General features: G+C 53.8%; 1 pseudogene; it reads left to right on the top strand.

The window, feature by feature from the left end:
- LOC132334709 (zinc finger protein 850-like) overlaps positions 1 to 16,309 on the top strand; it is an 800,740-nt pseudogene that overhangs the window by 532,269 nt on the left and 252,162 nt on the right.

The raw sequence follows: 16,309 nt of genomic DNA, 5'->3' as shown, positions 1-16,309 counted from the left end.
TCCAGGGCCCTGTGCAGAGCCCTCCTACCCTCCAGAAGATCAACACTCCCAGACAACTTGGTGTCACCACAGTTCCATGAGGTCCCAGAGTGTCACAATGGTCTCCATGATTCCATGAGGTCTCCCAGTGTCACAAAGTTCCTTTGGCTCCAGGGGTCCCTTTGGTGTCACAAATTCCCTTGGATTTTTGGGCCCTGCAGTGTCACAGTGGTGCTGTGGTCCCCCAAGGCCCTGTAGTGTCACAATGGATCCTTGGTTCCATGAGGTCTGGCAGGGCAGCAATGCTCTCCATGGTTCCACAGTGTCACAATGGCCTCTTGGTCCCAAGGGCCACCACGGTGTCAAACATGTTTCCTTCATTCCACGAGTCCCTGAGGAGCAGCACTGGCCCTTTGGTTCCATGAGGCCCCACAGTGTCACAGTAGTCCCAAGGATTCCATGAGGCCCTGCAGTGTCACAATTGTCCCAAGGACTCCATGAGGCCTTGCAGTGTCACAAAGGCCTCTTGGTTTCACAAGGCCCCACAGTATCACAATGGTCCTCTTGGTTCTGTGGGAGCCCCAGGGTCACAATGGTCTCGCTGGTTCCATGAGGCCTCACAGTGTCACAGTGCTTTGCTTCTTCCATGGGCCCTCATAGTGTCACAATGGTGGCCATGATTCCACGAGTCCTCTCAGTGTCACAAAGGTCCCTTGGTTCCATAAGGCTGTGAAGTGTCCTTATGGTGTCTCCATGGTTCCATGAGGCCTTGCAATGTAACAATGGACCTTGGGCTCCATGGGGTCTCACAGTGTCACAATGGCCTCTTGGTTCCATGACACCCCCAAGTGTCACAATGGTCTCCATGATTCCATGAGGCCCCTCAGTGTCACAATGGACCCTTGGTTTGATGGGGCCTCACAGTGTCACAATGATCCCTACATTCCATGGAGCCACACAGTGTCACAATGGTCCCCTTCATTCCATGAGGCCCAGCAATGTCACAGTGTTCTCCATAATTCCATGAAGCCCCCACAGTGTCACAGTGTTCCCTTGGTCTCACAGGGCCCCCCAGTGTCACAATGGTCCCTTGGTGTCACAGGGCCCCACAGTGTCACCATGGTCCCTTGGTGTCACAGGGCCCCACAGTGTCACACTGCTCCCTTGGTTCCATGGCCCTGTGCTGCTGCATTCCCCCCTCCCCTTCTCAGCCCGCCCTGCCAGCTGAGAAATGCTCCTTGGGCCTCGGCCTTGGCCAGCAGCCCCTGGGCTCAGCTCCTCTGCAGCTCATCACAAACACTGCCTGCTCCAGGCACTGCTGCTGCCCAACCAGCTCCTGGTTCCTTTAGGAGCAGCCCTGGAACTGTTTTTGTTCCCTCAGTGGCACAACATCCCTGTTCTCACAGTGCCACAGAAAGCTGCTGATGCCAAGTGTGGCCAGGATGAACCATTGCTGGGACTGAAGCCCCTCTGGTGGGGCCCTGCAAACAGCGCTCCAAAAGGAGCCCTTGGAGCTCTCCTGGGCCAGCGACTCCCTCTGAGTGGGGCCTCTCCCAGCCGGGAACTCTCCCGTTTGCTGCACTCGGGGATCCTGAACAAGGACAGAGCCTGGGCCGATCCCCCCACTGCTCCAGGCTCAGCCCTTGGCCCGCTGGGGAGATGCCAAAGCATCCACAGTGAGCATTCCCTGCCCTCAGGGGAATTTCTCCCAGGTGCCTTGCACTGACTCTTTGTGTCTGTGTGCACACAGGAGTGCCTGTGCTGGGGAAATGTGGCAGAAATGCTGCTCTCTGAGGGGTTTGAGTGCCTTGGAGAGCTGAGTCAGTCAGGCCTCTAAGAATAGTTCAGTCATGAGGTATGAGCTAAGTTAAATGCTTCTGAGAGTTGTTCTTTTGCTAAGTTGTTACTTTTAATGTAAGTTATTAGGTAAGTTGAACACTCTTAAGTCTTATTCCTCTGTTAAATTGCAAAGTCGTAGGTTTCATGTCACGTTAAATAGTGTTAGGTGCAGGTTTTGGCTAAATTGTGGCATTTAAGGTATCAGTTAAGGTATAAATTAAGTCCTGTTATGTTTGAGCTCTTTTATGCTTTTATCTCTTTATTCCTTTTATCCTTGCCCTTTTGTCACACACACACAGGGAGAGTTCTCAGTTCATTTCTGGTTTGATTGCCTGGATTCTGTTTGGTTTTGTTGTTGCTTTGTTTTCCTGGTGTGCCTGAAGTGTCCAGGCAGGAGCAGAGTGACTCTTGCCAAGGAACTTTGTGCTGCTGTCCCTTAATATCAAATCTGGTTTTTGCTGATCCCTTGCCAGGGATTTTTTCAGCATTCTCAAGCCGTCATTCCTAACAGGGTGAAGGAGCCCTGGCCCAGGCTCTGGCCCTGGGGGACACAGGGACACTGCTGGGGGGTCCCTGTCCCCCTGTCCCACCCCCAGGGCCCCGGCCCCCCGTCCCCGTGTCAGGCTCTGGGGTCGATCTCGTGGAACATCCTCTGGGGGAGGCTGCGGGGCCGGGGGCAGGGGGACCCGGGGGGACAGGGGACCCTGCTGGGCACGAGCAGGGTTGGAGTGCTCTGGGGGGGCTGTGAGGGGGGATAGGGCAGAGTGACCTCCCCAGTGACATCACACAGCCCCTGTGATGTCACACTGCCCCTGTGATGTCACACAGCCCCTGTGATGTCACACAGCTCCTGTGATGTCACAGCCCACTCTGGGACGTCACACAGCACCCTTGTGATGTCACGAAGCCAACTCTGGGATGTCACCCTGGAATGTCATACAGCTGCTCTGTGATGTCACAAAGTCACCTTGTGATGTCACAGTCTGTTCTGTGATGTCACAGCTTGCTCTACGATGTGACACAGCCACCCACTGATGCCACAACCCACTCTCTGATGCCACAGAGCCACCCTCTATGATGGCAGGATCTACTTTATGGCCTCACACCCTACTCTATGATGTCACAGCCAGCTCTGTGATGTCACAACCCCCTCAGTGATGTGACAAAACCCTCTCTGTGATGTCATACTGCCACTCTGTAATGTCACAGCACACACTTTGACCTCACAGCCTGCTCTATGATGTCATACAGCCATGACATGATGTCACAGCCTGTTCTGTATGTCACAGAATCCCCTCTATGATGTTGTAGCTGCTCAGTGACCTCACACAACAAACTCTGTGATGTCATAGCCCAATCTGTGACCTCACACAACCCACTCTGGGCTGTCACACAGGCCCTTGCTGACACCCCAGCTGCTCTGTGCCTCTATGACACAGGCACAGAGGTGCTGCTGTGACACAGCCCCCTCGGGGACATCCCACAGCCCCTGCCAGTGCTGAGCCCCTGTGAGCTCTGTCTGTGCCCTGCTCGTGTCCCTGAGGTGCCCTGGCCGTGCCCCAGCCCTGCTGGGCTGTGCACAGGAGCTGCTCCTGCCCAGAGCTGTCTCTCTGCAGCGCTGCCCTTGCCAGGAGCTGCCTCTGGGCCAGGAGCCCAGCCCAGCTCAGCAGCACAGACACAGCACAAGGACTTTAGTGACCCTCTGGGGCTTTGGTGCTCTTTGCATCAGACCCAGTCCCTCAGAATGTGCTCAAAGAACTTCTCAAGAACTCAAAAAGACATTGATACACTCAAGTTTCTTATACTTTAATAGATCCTTCAGAGGGACAGGACTGAGAAAGTGTCCCCAGGTTCCAGCTAGAGCAGAACACTGGAGGCACTGATGACAGCTCAAGACAAGCAAAGGGAAAGGTGTCTCTGGTGCTGAACAAACCTGCACCTCTGTCCCTGCAGGTTGTGGTCATCCCCTGGCTGCCCCACCTGGCTGGCCCCTTCCTTTGCTGACAGCTCTGCCTCCTGCCTGCCTCTCTGCCCACACAAAGCCTTGGGCTTCTCCAGGCTCCTTCTGGGGACGTGCTGCACCACAGCCCTGCCCTGGCAGGGAAATTCCTTTCTCCTGGTGCCCAGTCTGGGCCTCTCCAGCTGCCCTTGGTGCCATTATTTCTTTCTCTGGCTGTTTTATACAATGGAGAAAAACTCCAGCCTCTCTGAAACCACCCTTCAATCCCTTCCAGGCTACTCCTGTTCTGTCCTCAGTCTCCACATCAAGGAACCCAGAGACCTCAGCCTGTCCCTGCTGGTTCTGTGATGAGGCCTCCAAACTCTAGCTTGGGAGATTTTCGGTTTCTTTCCAAGATCAGTGAAAGCGGGAAAATACTGGTCAAAATATTTTCTCCCAAATCCTGCAGTGACAGAACAAGGGTCAACATCTTTAAACTGAATGAGGGTGAATTTACATTTGTCAGAAGGAAGAAATATTTTACAATGAGAGTGGCACAAAACTGCAGCTGTTTTTCCAGAGAAGTGGATTCCACATCCCAGGAATGCTCCAAGAGCAGGAGCTTTGTGCAACCTGACCCAGTGAAACCCTCTCATCCCCAAGGATGGATTTCCTATTGTGTGGGTTCTCTGATGTGCTGGGTGCCCTCACAACACTTCTGGCCAGAATGTCTGCTGAGGGCAGCCAGGCTGCTGCAGGGGCAGTGACCTCATAACCATCACCATGGCAGCCCTGGCCCTGGCTCTCCCCTTTCCTCTGCCCCTGCCTTGTCTCTGCTGGCATCAAGAGTTTTGTCATTAATATCTTGTCCCCAAGGTGCTGAGGCCAGTGGCTTCCCAGTCAGGCTCCTGGAGCAGAAGTGGCTTTTCAGAGCCCAGCCAGAAATGAGCCCTGAGGCAGCAGCTCTGCAGTGGTGGCCACCAGGCCGGGGTGCCAAGGGAGGCTTCTGGCCATGCCCTGCAAGCAGCTGCTGCTGCCAAGGTGCCTTTGGTGCCTCAGGCTCTCCCTGGCACAGCTCCCAGCATGGCACTCTGCCCTTGTGCCCGAGGCCTTCCCTGAGCTGGGACTGGCCTGGGGCTTTTCCTGCAGCGGGACCTGCCCTGCTCATGGCACAGGAAAGGCAGTTCCTGCTGGAGCAGGAGGCTCTGCCTGCAGTGGGCTTCAACCACACCAGCAAGGCCCCAGTGGGAAATGAATGACAGAGGTCACACTGCTTTGGGGTGAATAATGCAGAAACCAGCCTGACTCCTCCATCCCAAAGTTCAACATCCTCAGAGGGAGCTGAAGCTGTGGCAGGGCTGAAAAAATCCCTGGAGAAAGGAACAACAAGTGACACCACAGGGAGCTTCTGCAGAGCTGCTGAGTTGGTCCAGCCTGGGCACATCTGACTGACAGGGCAGCACTTCAGACTAGAAAAGCCCCATCCCAAATGTTAATGGCAGCATCTCCTGACATTTCCCTTCTTGGGGGAGTGTGAAGATTCCTCCCTGCAGTGGGGAAACCCCTCAAGGTCACTGCTCCAGGCTGAGCCAAAGGGATTTGCCCCCGTCATTGCTGTGGGGGAGTGACATCAATCTCTGCTTAATAACTGCTTCTTTTTCTTGAATACAGTTGCTTTGAAATGAATTCTGAGTGTATAATATAGTATAGCATAACATAACATAACATAACATAACATAACATAACATAACATAACATATTAGAGTTACAGCTCTTATACCTTGGAGTAAATATTTCTGTTTAAGATAATTTTGTCTAATCATTACAAAAAAATATAATATATATTTATATAAATATATCTACTTTGTCATCCTTAATCCTGTGGGACAAATTCTGTAAAGGTTTAATTCCACCTTGATAATTCTTTACACACAAACTCTTGAAAAGTCTGAGGCTGGGATCAGAACCAGCTGCTCCAAGGCTCCTCTCACAGAAGGAGTTTAGAAAGCCTGGAGGTCCTTGGAGGTATCTGGGGATATGTGGGGGCTATTGGGGAATCTTTCTGCACCTCATGAGCAAACAGGAGCTTCTCTAATAAACTTTGCCTGAAGCTCCAACTGTGCCCATGACAGGAACCCCTGTGAGTGTCTGGGACATCCCAGCTCTTTGGCAGCCTGGGGACACCTGGGATGTCACCGTGGAGCCCCCGTGAGTGCCTGTGACAGATCGGTGCCTTTGCAGCCCAAGGTCCCCTGGGATGTCACCATGGAATGGCTGTGACTGCCTGTGACCTCACGGCTCTTTACCACCCCCAGAAAGCCCTGGGAGGTCTCCATGGAGCCCCTGCCTCTGCCTGTGACATTCCAGCTCTTGAACAGCCTGGAGACTCTTGGAAAGTCCCCATGGAACCCCTCTGAGTGCCTGTGACAAATCTGATACATAATAGGCAACCAACTCCAGGACCCATTGCTGTGGTCAGTTTCCATGGCAACCATCACCAGCCCCCTGTTGCTGTGGTCAATTTCCATGGCAACCATCACCAGGATCCATTCCTATGGTCAGTTTCCATGGAAACCATCACCAGCCCCCTGTTGCTTTGGTCAGTTTCCATGGCAACCATCACCATAGCCCTGTTGCTATGGTCAGTCCCTTGGCAGCTCCATGGAGACCCCATGCCAGGGGTGGTTGCCATGGACACCAGCTCAGGCCTGCAGCCAGAGCCCGTTGCCATGGCAACCATTTGCAGTCCCATCCCCAGGGTCATGGGATCCCAGAACCACAGAACTGGCTGAGTTGGGAGGGACCCATCAGGATCCTTGAGTCCAACTGCTGGCCCTGCACAGGACACCCCAACAATGCCAGCTGGGGCCTGGCAGCACTGTCCAAATGCTGCTGGAGCTCAGAGAGCCCTGGAGCTGGGACCCTTCCCTGGGGAGCCTGGGCAGGGCCCCAGCAGCCTCTGGGGAAAAACCTTTTCCTGAGATCCAACCTAAGCCTGCCCCGACTCAGCTGCAGCTGTCCCAGGCACCAGAGGGAAGAGGTTCCCACAGCCCCAGCCAGGGACCCGCTCCCAGGGCTGGGACCAGCTGGGATGCTCGGTTTCCACGGGCCAGGGTTCAGGAATGGGATTCCCCAATTTCCTGCTCCCGCTAAAACCACTCAGCCCTCGCTGCCCTCCCGCCTCCCATGGAAAGCACAAAAGGCAAAGAACCCGGGCTGGAATAAGAATAATTTATGGGGAACAGCAACAAGATAAAGAACAAACAGAAACAAAAACAATATTCATAACAGAAGGAATAAGAAAAACTATTTACAGGGAAAACTACAACATCAACGGCTGGCTTTTCCTGGCCACGCATTTCCCCTGCCTGGAAAGGACACCCTTCTCCTCAGGGGGAGAGAGAGAGAGAGAGAGAGAGAGAGAGAGAGAGTCCCTTCTGTGCCTCTGGGAATGACCTGAGGTGGGAGTGAATATAATAACACAGCCATGGCCAGACCCTCATGTTCTTCAATCCCACATCATGTCACTGGCAGGGTCAGGAAAAGGGACAGGTGTCTTCCCAGCATGGATCATGGGGAACATGGATCACCAGGGCTCTTCCAAACATGGGAACTCCAATGGGGGATGAAGCTGGAGCAGTGCACGAAGGTCCTCCTGCGGTCAATGCATTGGCAGGGCTTCCCTTACCGGTGCCTCCGTTGGTGTCTGGTCAAGTTGGAGCTACAGCTGAAGCTCTTCCCACACTGGGAACACTCATAGGGCCTCTCCCCAGTGTGGATGCACCGGTGCCTGATGAGGGTGGAGTTGTGCTTGAAGCACTTCCCACAGCCAGGGCAGCAGAAGGGTCTCTCCTCTGAGTCAATCTGCTGGTGCTGGAGGAGATCTGAGCTGGTGTGAAACCTCTTCCCACACTCCGGAGGCTCAAAGGGCCTCTCCCCAGTGTGGATGCGTTGGTGTGTGACAAGTTCTGAGCTGCAGCTGAAGCCCTTCCCACACTCCCCACACTTGTAGGCCCATTCACCAGTGTGGATCCTCTGGTGGCTGATCAGGTGGGAGCTCTGGCTGAAGCTCTTCCCACACTCCAAGCACTTGTGGGGCTTCTCCCCATCAGGAAGCTGCTCATGGACCACCAGCTCTGAGCTCTGGCTGGAGCTCTGTCCACTTTCTGGGCACAGGGTGGGTCTTTCCTCCTCAGAGCACCCTGGGCTGTCATTGCAGCCCCTCCTCCTGTGAGATCTTCCAGGATTTTCCTCCCTGTAGAATTCCTGTGCCATGGAGCCACTCAAAACCGCCTCTTCCACAAGGTTCTGACATGGGGATTTGTCCTCCCTGGTCTCAATCCTCAGCTCCATGTCAGAGTGAGGAAGGACAAGGAGAGGATGGGATTTGCTTCTGTGCCAGAGGGAAGGGGAAGGAGATCCCCCCAGGGCATTCCCAGAAGGACGGCGTTGGCAGCAGGTTTGTCCTGCAGCTGGGGGCAGTGCTGGGCTGGGAAATGGAGCAGGAGAGAGGGGGAAAGGGGCACTGACTTCCTCCTCACCTGCCTGGGTGTCCTGGGGCATCTTTGTCTTCTTGCAGCCTCCTCCTCCATGTGGCAAAGGTTTGGGAATAGGATATCCTGTTTTGGGAGGAAAACAAGGGTTGAGCACATAGAGTCTTGTACTGGATTTGAAGACAAACCAGGGGGAGAGTCTAAGCCAGAATTATAATTTAATAGGAAAATAAGGTTCAGGGCAATGATACAGAAACACTGCCTTAAGCTGACAGAGTCAGGATATTACCTGACACCCTGTTGATCAGGGGGCTGGTAGCAGTCCCATTAAATGGTGGCTGCAGTCCTGTTGGAGTGATGAACGTGATTCTGTCGAAGCAGTGATCCTGTAGAAGGGTCTGGCCTTCCTCTGAAGGTCCGGGGGTGGTTATGGAGCTCTTGTCCTCTGGGAATGCAGTAGGCAAGGTGCTCCTGGTCTTGTAAGCCTCAGTTTATATCCAGGTAGGAATGCTTGGTTCCTCCCCCTGGGTGGAGCATCCCACATTGGGAGGATGTAATTTTATCTATCCTGCAGTGGCACTCAATGGCCCATTCACAGAAGATATCTCCCCTGGAGGGCGTTATCAGGGGTGAGCCATGGAAGAGATAAAGAACTCTTCCCCACCTGTTTATAGCAGTTTGTGGAGATGGTGATTGAAAACATGTTTTTGGTTCCATCTTACATTGCAACCTGAAACAGTGGGGTAATCCCTGCTCGGGGGGGTGAGCACCACCCCCCTTACCCAGACTGGCTCAGGTGTAAAACCCCCACCCTGGGAAGGCCACACACACAGGGGACAATGTCACACTTGCCCTGCCCCAGGGGTGGTCTCTGTCCTTGTCACTCCCTTGTTCTCCCCCCTTTTCTCTTTCTTTCCATCTCTCTCTCTACCTCACATTTACTGTTCAATAAAATCCATGTTGGATTTGGTCTCATTAACACCTTAATCGGAGCAGAGGCATCTCTCTAACAATTTTCTTAACCAGCTTGCAACATTATTTTGACACAGTGAGTTTAAGCACTGTTCTCTGACCCCAAGTTCCTTTGACAAGAGCATGGTTCCCTCCTCTGAGGAGGTCGTGGCTCTATTGGAGGAACTCTTGGAAACTTGGACGCTGTTTCCTCAGAGCGACTAATGGGAGAACTGATGAGGAAAATGGCTGTTGTGGGTGGCCAGTGTAAAGAAAATATTTTGTTGTCCTTCCTTGAAAAGTTTGTTAAAATCACTGGAGGAAAGGGAGCAAATGATACCAGCAAGACTGACAAGGTTCGTTCACCCCATGGTGAGGAACACAAGGCTGCTAAAAGTCCCATAAGAAGCCCAGCTCAAGTAGCTAAATTCCCAAATAACTCCAGAATTCACAGGCTCGGGGGCTTTGCCAAATGTGAGAATCATTTTTCTCTTTCTCCCTGTCACCTTTTTAACAGCTACACAGAGCTTCCCCTTCCTTTGAATAATCTGTATAGGGCTGAATTTCCCCTTTTCTTTTATCAGAACCTGCCAGCAGCTGAGCTGGAGCTGTGCAGGAACCATTGAAACTTGGAATTGCCATCATCATTGCTTCTGTTGTTGGTTTATTCATGTTTGGGATTTTTTTGCATTTTCATCACATGTGACTTGTGGGAAAATCAAGTATTCATCAAGGTATTTTATGCAGAGTTAAGTTTGATTTCTGCCGAGTTTATTTTGTCCAGTGCCCAGGGGATGCTCGAGGGGTCTCTGTGCCTCTCGCCTTCAGGGATGCTTGGGAGGGGCTTGAGGGGTTTGTCCCTGTCCCTGTCACCCCAGGCCATTCCCCAGGGGGTTTCGCTGTCCTTCTCACCCCAGGCTATTCCCCAGGGCATGTCCCTGTCACCCCAGGCCATTCCCCAGGGGGTCTCTCCATCATTCTCACTCCAGGGAATTCCTGGGGGGGTCTCCCTCCCCCTCACCCCTGTCTCAGGGGCAGTCTCTGTCCCTCTCAGCACAGGGATGCTCAGGGGTCCCTGTCCCCTCGCCCTGGGGGATGCTCGGGGGGTCTCCATCCCTCTGGCCTCAGGGAATGCCTGTGCAGGGCTGGGGACCAGGGGCTCTGTGTCCCTCTCACCACTGAGGGTGCTCAGGGCTGGAGGGGCTCTCCGACCTTCTCACACCTGGGGAGGCTGGGGGGGGGGGGGGGGGGCTCTGTCCCTCTCAGCCCTGGTGTGACCCCACACAAACATCATCGGGGTCAGAGGGACAGAGACACCCCCAAACCCCCAGAAGGGCTGAACCTGGGATTTGGTTTGGGGCTGAGGATTTAGGAAGGGGCTGGAATTGGAGCTGGGGTTGAATTTAGGGCTGAGATTTGGATTAGAGCTGGGATTGGGGTTAAGGCTAGGCATGGGATTGGCTTTAGGGCTGGGGTTGGGATTAGGTCTGGGGCTAGATGAGCCTGGCACTGGGATGGGATTAAATACAGAACTGTGAGTGTGTCTAAATGTGGAGTGAGATTGAGACCAGGATCAGGGTCACACAGAGCAGGACAGGGGGATGCCACTGCAGGATGCCCCTGGCATTGTCCCGCCCCTCCTCAGGTACCTTCAAACATGGGGGGCAGCTGGGTGCTCCAAGATCCAGGTGCTCCCACGCTGCCCCTCAATACCAGGCGAGCATTCCCTGAGGGCAGCCCTGACTGTGACCCTTGGGGCTCTGGGATCAGCCCTCACATCCCTGTGGGAGCAGCTGCAGACAGGACAAGAGACATCCCTCCTCCTCTTTCCTGTGGAAGGATGAAGCCCAGCTGCCCTTTTCTTCTGGTGCCTCCTCCTCTCCTCTGTTATGAGTAAAAAAAGAGTTACCCATTTTTTTTAAGAAAAGGGTTGCAGAGTTTTAAGTTAAGCTGGGAACTGATTGCTGGCCAAGACTTCTGGTGTTGGTTAAATTTTCTAATCATCTGTTGAGTATTGTCGTTAACCCTCTATTGTGGAGAATTCTTTTTTTCAGTACCACCCTTGCCTGCTGTCAAGAGGATGACAGCCCCCCCGGATGATGGGAAGGGGAGGGGAAATCTCAGGAGACATGCAAATTTATCTCAAAACCCAGACTGCAACGGGACGGGACCCCACCAAATCCCGGAAAAATACCCCAAAAGAAATGAGCCAAAGCAGATTTGAGAGGTCAGGGTGGTGTTTGGACAGCAGGGGCGAGGTCCGAAGCCAGCAGAGATGCTAAAAACCTCAGTCACTCCTCGCCCCGGCTAAAGTCAGTCGAGTCCAGGACTCCTGAACCGGCAAACCAAACCAAACCCGGGGTATACCCCCACTGCCCTTGGGAGGACGGGACTCCCGGCTCTGCCCCCCAGGGGACAGAGCTGCACTTTCCTTCTTTTCTGAGTCACTGCTGGGAGCGGCTGCAGGGAACCACGGACCTGTAAACCCCCCGCCCCCCCCCCCATCCTGAGCTGATCACTTTTAATAAAGGCATTAAAAAGGAGAAAGATCTCCTGCCCTGTTTATTTCATCCTCCACTGAGGATGTCAAACTCCTCAGGAGCAGGAAAATCCCCATTCCCTGTTTCCTTGTGGCTGCAGCCTGGAGCATCAATTCAGAATGAAAAACTTTCTGATAGCCCTGCTGAATGGCACCGGGACGAGGTTTTGAGAAAGGGTGGAAATTGTATTTTGATAGGAAATAAAGTGACAAAATTATTTCTTTCTATCCTATTCATTTTCAGTCAGTTCCACTTTCTGTTTCAGAGTGCCACCTTCTCAGCTGATTGTGTTTGTGCCCTCCTTTCTCTCCTGCCTCTCTTTGCCCACTCTGTTTCTCTCTCAGTGTCTCCCTTGACCCAGGGCAGCTCCCACCAAAGACCCTGTCCTAATTTAATTCCCAATCCACAAGCTACAACAACCATGGGTGAAGTTATGAAGGCTGGCAGTGAAATGTCACTGTAGGATCTTGCTCCACTTGGCTTTTGGGTCCTTCTTAAGAGCTTTGCCTGCAAGAGCAGGAACATCTTTTCTTGGCTGGGAAGGAGAGAGGGAGAGAAAGAAATCAGGAAGAGGTTTCAGAGATAGAGAGAAATAGGAAAGAGGTCTTGGGCAGGGGGAGGGGGGAGGGAGGAAAGTGGTCTCAGAGGGACAGAAAGAAATTGGGAAAGCGGTCTCAGAGGGACAGAAAGAAATAGGGAAGAGGTTTCAGTGGGAGAGAAAGAAAGAGGAAAAGGCTCCGGCTCGGACTCCACAGCTCCCAGGGACATCCACAGGGCACAGCGCCTTACACAATTCCAGCCAATCAGAGAACGCACTAAACAATTTCCAGCCAACCAGAGCTTTTCTCACCGATGACTCACGACTTGCCAGGCAGACCCGCAGACCCTAGGGGCCCCCTGGAGCGGAATTTGGGGCTCGGGCCAGGGGGACTGATCCGCACCAGGGGGTCCCCGAGCCCCCTGCCCACCCCTGGGGCTGATCGGGGGGTCCCCCCACCCAGCAGCCGGTGCTGCGGTGGCCGTGGGGCAGAGGGGTGGAAAAGGGGGGTCCGGGCTGGGAGGGGAGGAAATGCGGGGCCGGGTGCTGAGCACAGGGCTGAGCACGCAGAGATGGTTTTGTTCTTTCTGAGCTCACACTGAGCCAAGGCCTGTCCTGCCCCTCGTCCAGCCACGCTGCAGAGGGGCTGGGGCTGTGGGGGAGGTTGGGAGGGGACACAGCCAGGACAGGTGACCCCAACTGACCCCGGGGACACCCCAGACCATAGGACATCATGATCAGGGTATAATGTGGGGAGAACAAAGAGGAAGGAGGGACATTTGGAGTGAGGGTTTTGTCTTCCCAGGTAACACTTAGGCAGGATGGGGCCCTGTTTCGCCGGTGAGCAGAGTCAGCACCAAAGACACAGACACCAACTTCACTTAAGGAGCAGTGTAATTTAGATAATGCAAATTTGCCAAAAATTACAAAAGTATTACATAGGCAAAGCAAAAATCATTATACAATAATTCCAAAAGAGAAGATGTTGAAATGATTATCACTCAACTCTCCATTTCTGGCTGCAGGCCCTGGAGATTCTGTCCCTTCCTTCAGTCAGGGTTGCATTCCCTAACGAGTCCTGGTACCAAATCCTGCTTTCCAAGGCTGGAACAGTGTCTCAGGTTTAGCTGGGTGTGTATACAATTACCATCTGTTAAAGGTGGGGCAGTTATCATCTCTTAATTGAGCAGTTTACTTTATCTCTTCCACAAGGAATCCTCCCTCTGGGGAGATATCTTCTGTTAATGGGCCATTGAGTGTCACTGCGGGACTGCTAGAAATTCCATCATCCCATTGTGAGGTGCTCCGCCCAGAGGGAGGAGCCAAGCATTCCTACCTGGATATAAACTGAGAATGAGAACATCAGAGTCAGCCTTCTCCCACAGGATTCCAGAAGAGCAGCTTTCAGCTCCACTGGATCCCAGAGGAAGACCAGGCCCATCGATACCACCACTGGACTTCCAGAGGACAACTCCACCCTTCTAGAGGATCCCTGCTCCAACAAAACCACATCTCTCACTGCAGGAGGATGGCAGCCACCATTTAACGGGAGTGCTACCAACACCCTGACCCACAGCGTGTCAGGTGGTATTCTGACTCTGTAAGTAGTTTTTTAGTACTATTGCATTTGTAATTTTAATTTTCCTCCTAAATAAATGTTTTTCCTATTCCCATAGCTTTTGATTGACAGCCCCTTATTTTAAAAATTATAATTCCAAGGGAGGGGGTTAACATTTTCCATTTCAAGGGAGGCTCCTGCCATCCTTAGCAGACACCTGTCTTTTCAAATTGACACAATGCCCCAGGACACCCAGGCAGGTGTGGAGGAAGTCATTGCCCCTTTCCCCCTCTCTCCTGCTCCATCTCCCAGCCCAGCATGGCCCCCAGCTGCAGGACAACCCTGCTGCCAACGCCATCCTGCTGGGGCTGTACTGGGGGGATCTCCTTCCCCTTCACTCTGGCACAGAGACAAATCCCATCCTCTCCTTGTCCTTCCTTCCCCAGACAAGGAGCTGAGGATGGAGACCAGGGAGGACAAATCCCCACAGCAGAACCTCGTGGAAGAGAAGCCCCGCAAGTGCTTGGAGTGTGGGAAGAGCTTCAGGCAGAGCTCTTACCTGATCCAACACCAGATGATCCACACTGGGGAATGGCCCTACGAGTGTGGGGAATGTGGGAAGGGCTTCAGCTGCAGATCCAAGCTCCTCACCCACCAACACATCCACACTGGGGAGAGGCCCTACGAGTGTCCTGAGTGTCAGAAGAGGTTTCGGAGCAGCTCCCATCTCCTCCAGCACCAGCAGATTCACACGGATGAGAGGCCCTTCCGCTGCCCCGACTGCGGGAAGGGCTTCAAGCACAACTCCAGCCTCACCAGGCACCGGCGCATCCACACTGGGGAGAGGCCCTACGAGTGCACCCAGTGTGGGAAGAGGTTTCAGACCAGCTCCGTTCTCTGCCTGCATGAGCGCATTCACATGGATGAGAGGCCCTTCCGCTGCCCTGAGTGCGGGAAGAGCTTCAAGCAAAATGCCCACCTCATCACCCACCGGCGCATCCACACTGGGGAGAGGCCCTACGAGTGTCCCCAGTGTGGGAAGAGGTTTCACACTAGCTCCAGTCTCCTCCTGCATGAGTGGATCCACACGGATGAGAGGCCCTTCCGCTGCCCTGACTGTGGGGAGGGCTTCAACCGCAACTCCACCCTCATCAGGCACCGGCGCATCCACACTGGGGAGAGGCCCTACGAGTGTCCCCAGTGTGGGAAGAGCTTCACCCAGAGCTCTCACTTGACCAGACACCAACAGATGCACTGGTAAGGGAAGCCCTGCAAATGCCCCCACTGCAGTGCTCTTCATGCACTGCTCCAGCTTCATCCCCTATTGGAGGTCCCACGTTGGGAAGAGCCCTGGTTTTCTGTGTTCCCCATGATCCATGCTGGGAAGACACCTGTACCTTTTCCTGCCCCTGCCAGTGACATGATGTGGGATTGAAGAACATGAGGGTCTGGCCGTGGCCGTGACATTACATTCACTCCCACCTCAGGTCATTGCCAGGGGCAGGAAAGGGACTCTCTCTCTCCCCGAGGAGAAGGGTGTCCTTTCCAGGCAGGAGGAAATACATGGGCAGGAAGAGCCAGCCGTTGATGTTGTGGTTTTCCCTTTAAGTTGATTTTCTTATTCTTTCTGTTATCAATATTGTTTCTGTTCCTCTTTGTTCTTTATCTTGTTTCTGTTCCCAATAAATTTTTCTTATTCCAGCCTGGGACCTTTGCCTTTTGTGCTTTTCATAGAAGTCGGGAGGGCAGCGAGGGCATCATGGTTTTAGCGGGAGCAGGAAAGTGAGGAACTCCATTCCTGAACCCCAGCCCATGAAAACCGAGCATCCCAGCTGGTCCCAGCCCTGGTGGCCATGGCAACAGCCTTGGGAGCGGGTCCCTGGCTGGGGCTGTGGGAACCTCTTCCCTCTAGTGCCCAGGGACAGGAGTGGAGGGAATGGCTGCAGCTGAGTAGGGGCAGGCTTAGGTTGGATGTCAGGAAAAGGTTTTTCCCCAGAGGCTGCTGGGGCCCTGCCTGGGCTCCCCAGGGAAGGGTCCCAGCTCCAGGGATCTCTGAGCTCCAGCAGCATTTGGACAGTGCTGCCAGGCCCCGGCTGGCATTGTTGGGGTGTCCTGTGCAGGGCCAGCAGTTGGACTCAAGGATCCTGATGGGTCCCTCCCAACTCAGCCAATTCTGTGGTTCTGGGATCCCATGACCCTGGGGATGGGACTGCAAATGGTTGCCATGGCAATGGGCTCTGGCTGCAGGCCTGAACTGGTGTCCATGGCAACCACCCCGGCATGGGGTCTCCATGGAGCTGCCCAGCGACTGACCATACCAACAGGGGGCTGGTGATGGTTGTCATGGAAACTGACCAAAGCAACAGGGTTCTGGTGATGGTTGCCATGGAACCTGACCACAGCAACAGGGGGCTGGTGATGGTTGCCTGCTGAGGATCAGATTTGTCACAGGCCCTCAGAGGGGGTCCATGG

The sequence above is a fragment of the Haemorhous mexicanus genome, chromosome 16 (genome assembly GCF_027477595.1).
Source record: "Haemorhous mexicanus isolate bHaeMex1 chromosome 16, bHaeMex1.pri, whole genome shotgun sequence".
Lineage (NCBI taxonomy): Eukaryota > Metazoa > Chordata > Aves > Passeriformes > Fringillidae > Haemorhous > Haemorhous mexicanus.
This window is presented reverse-complemented; position numbering and strand designations above follow the sequence as displayed.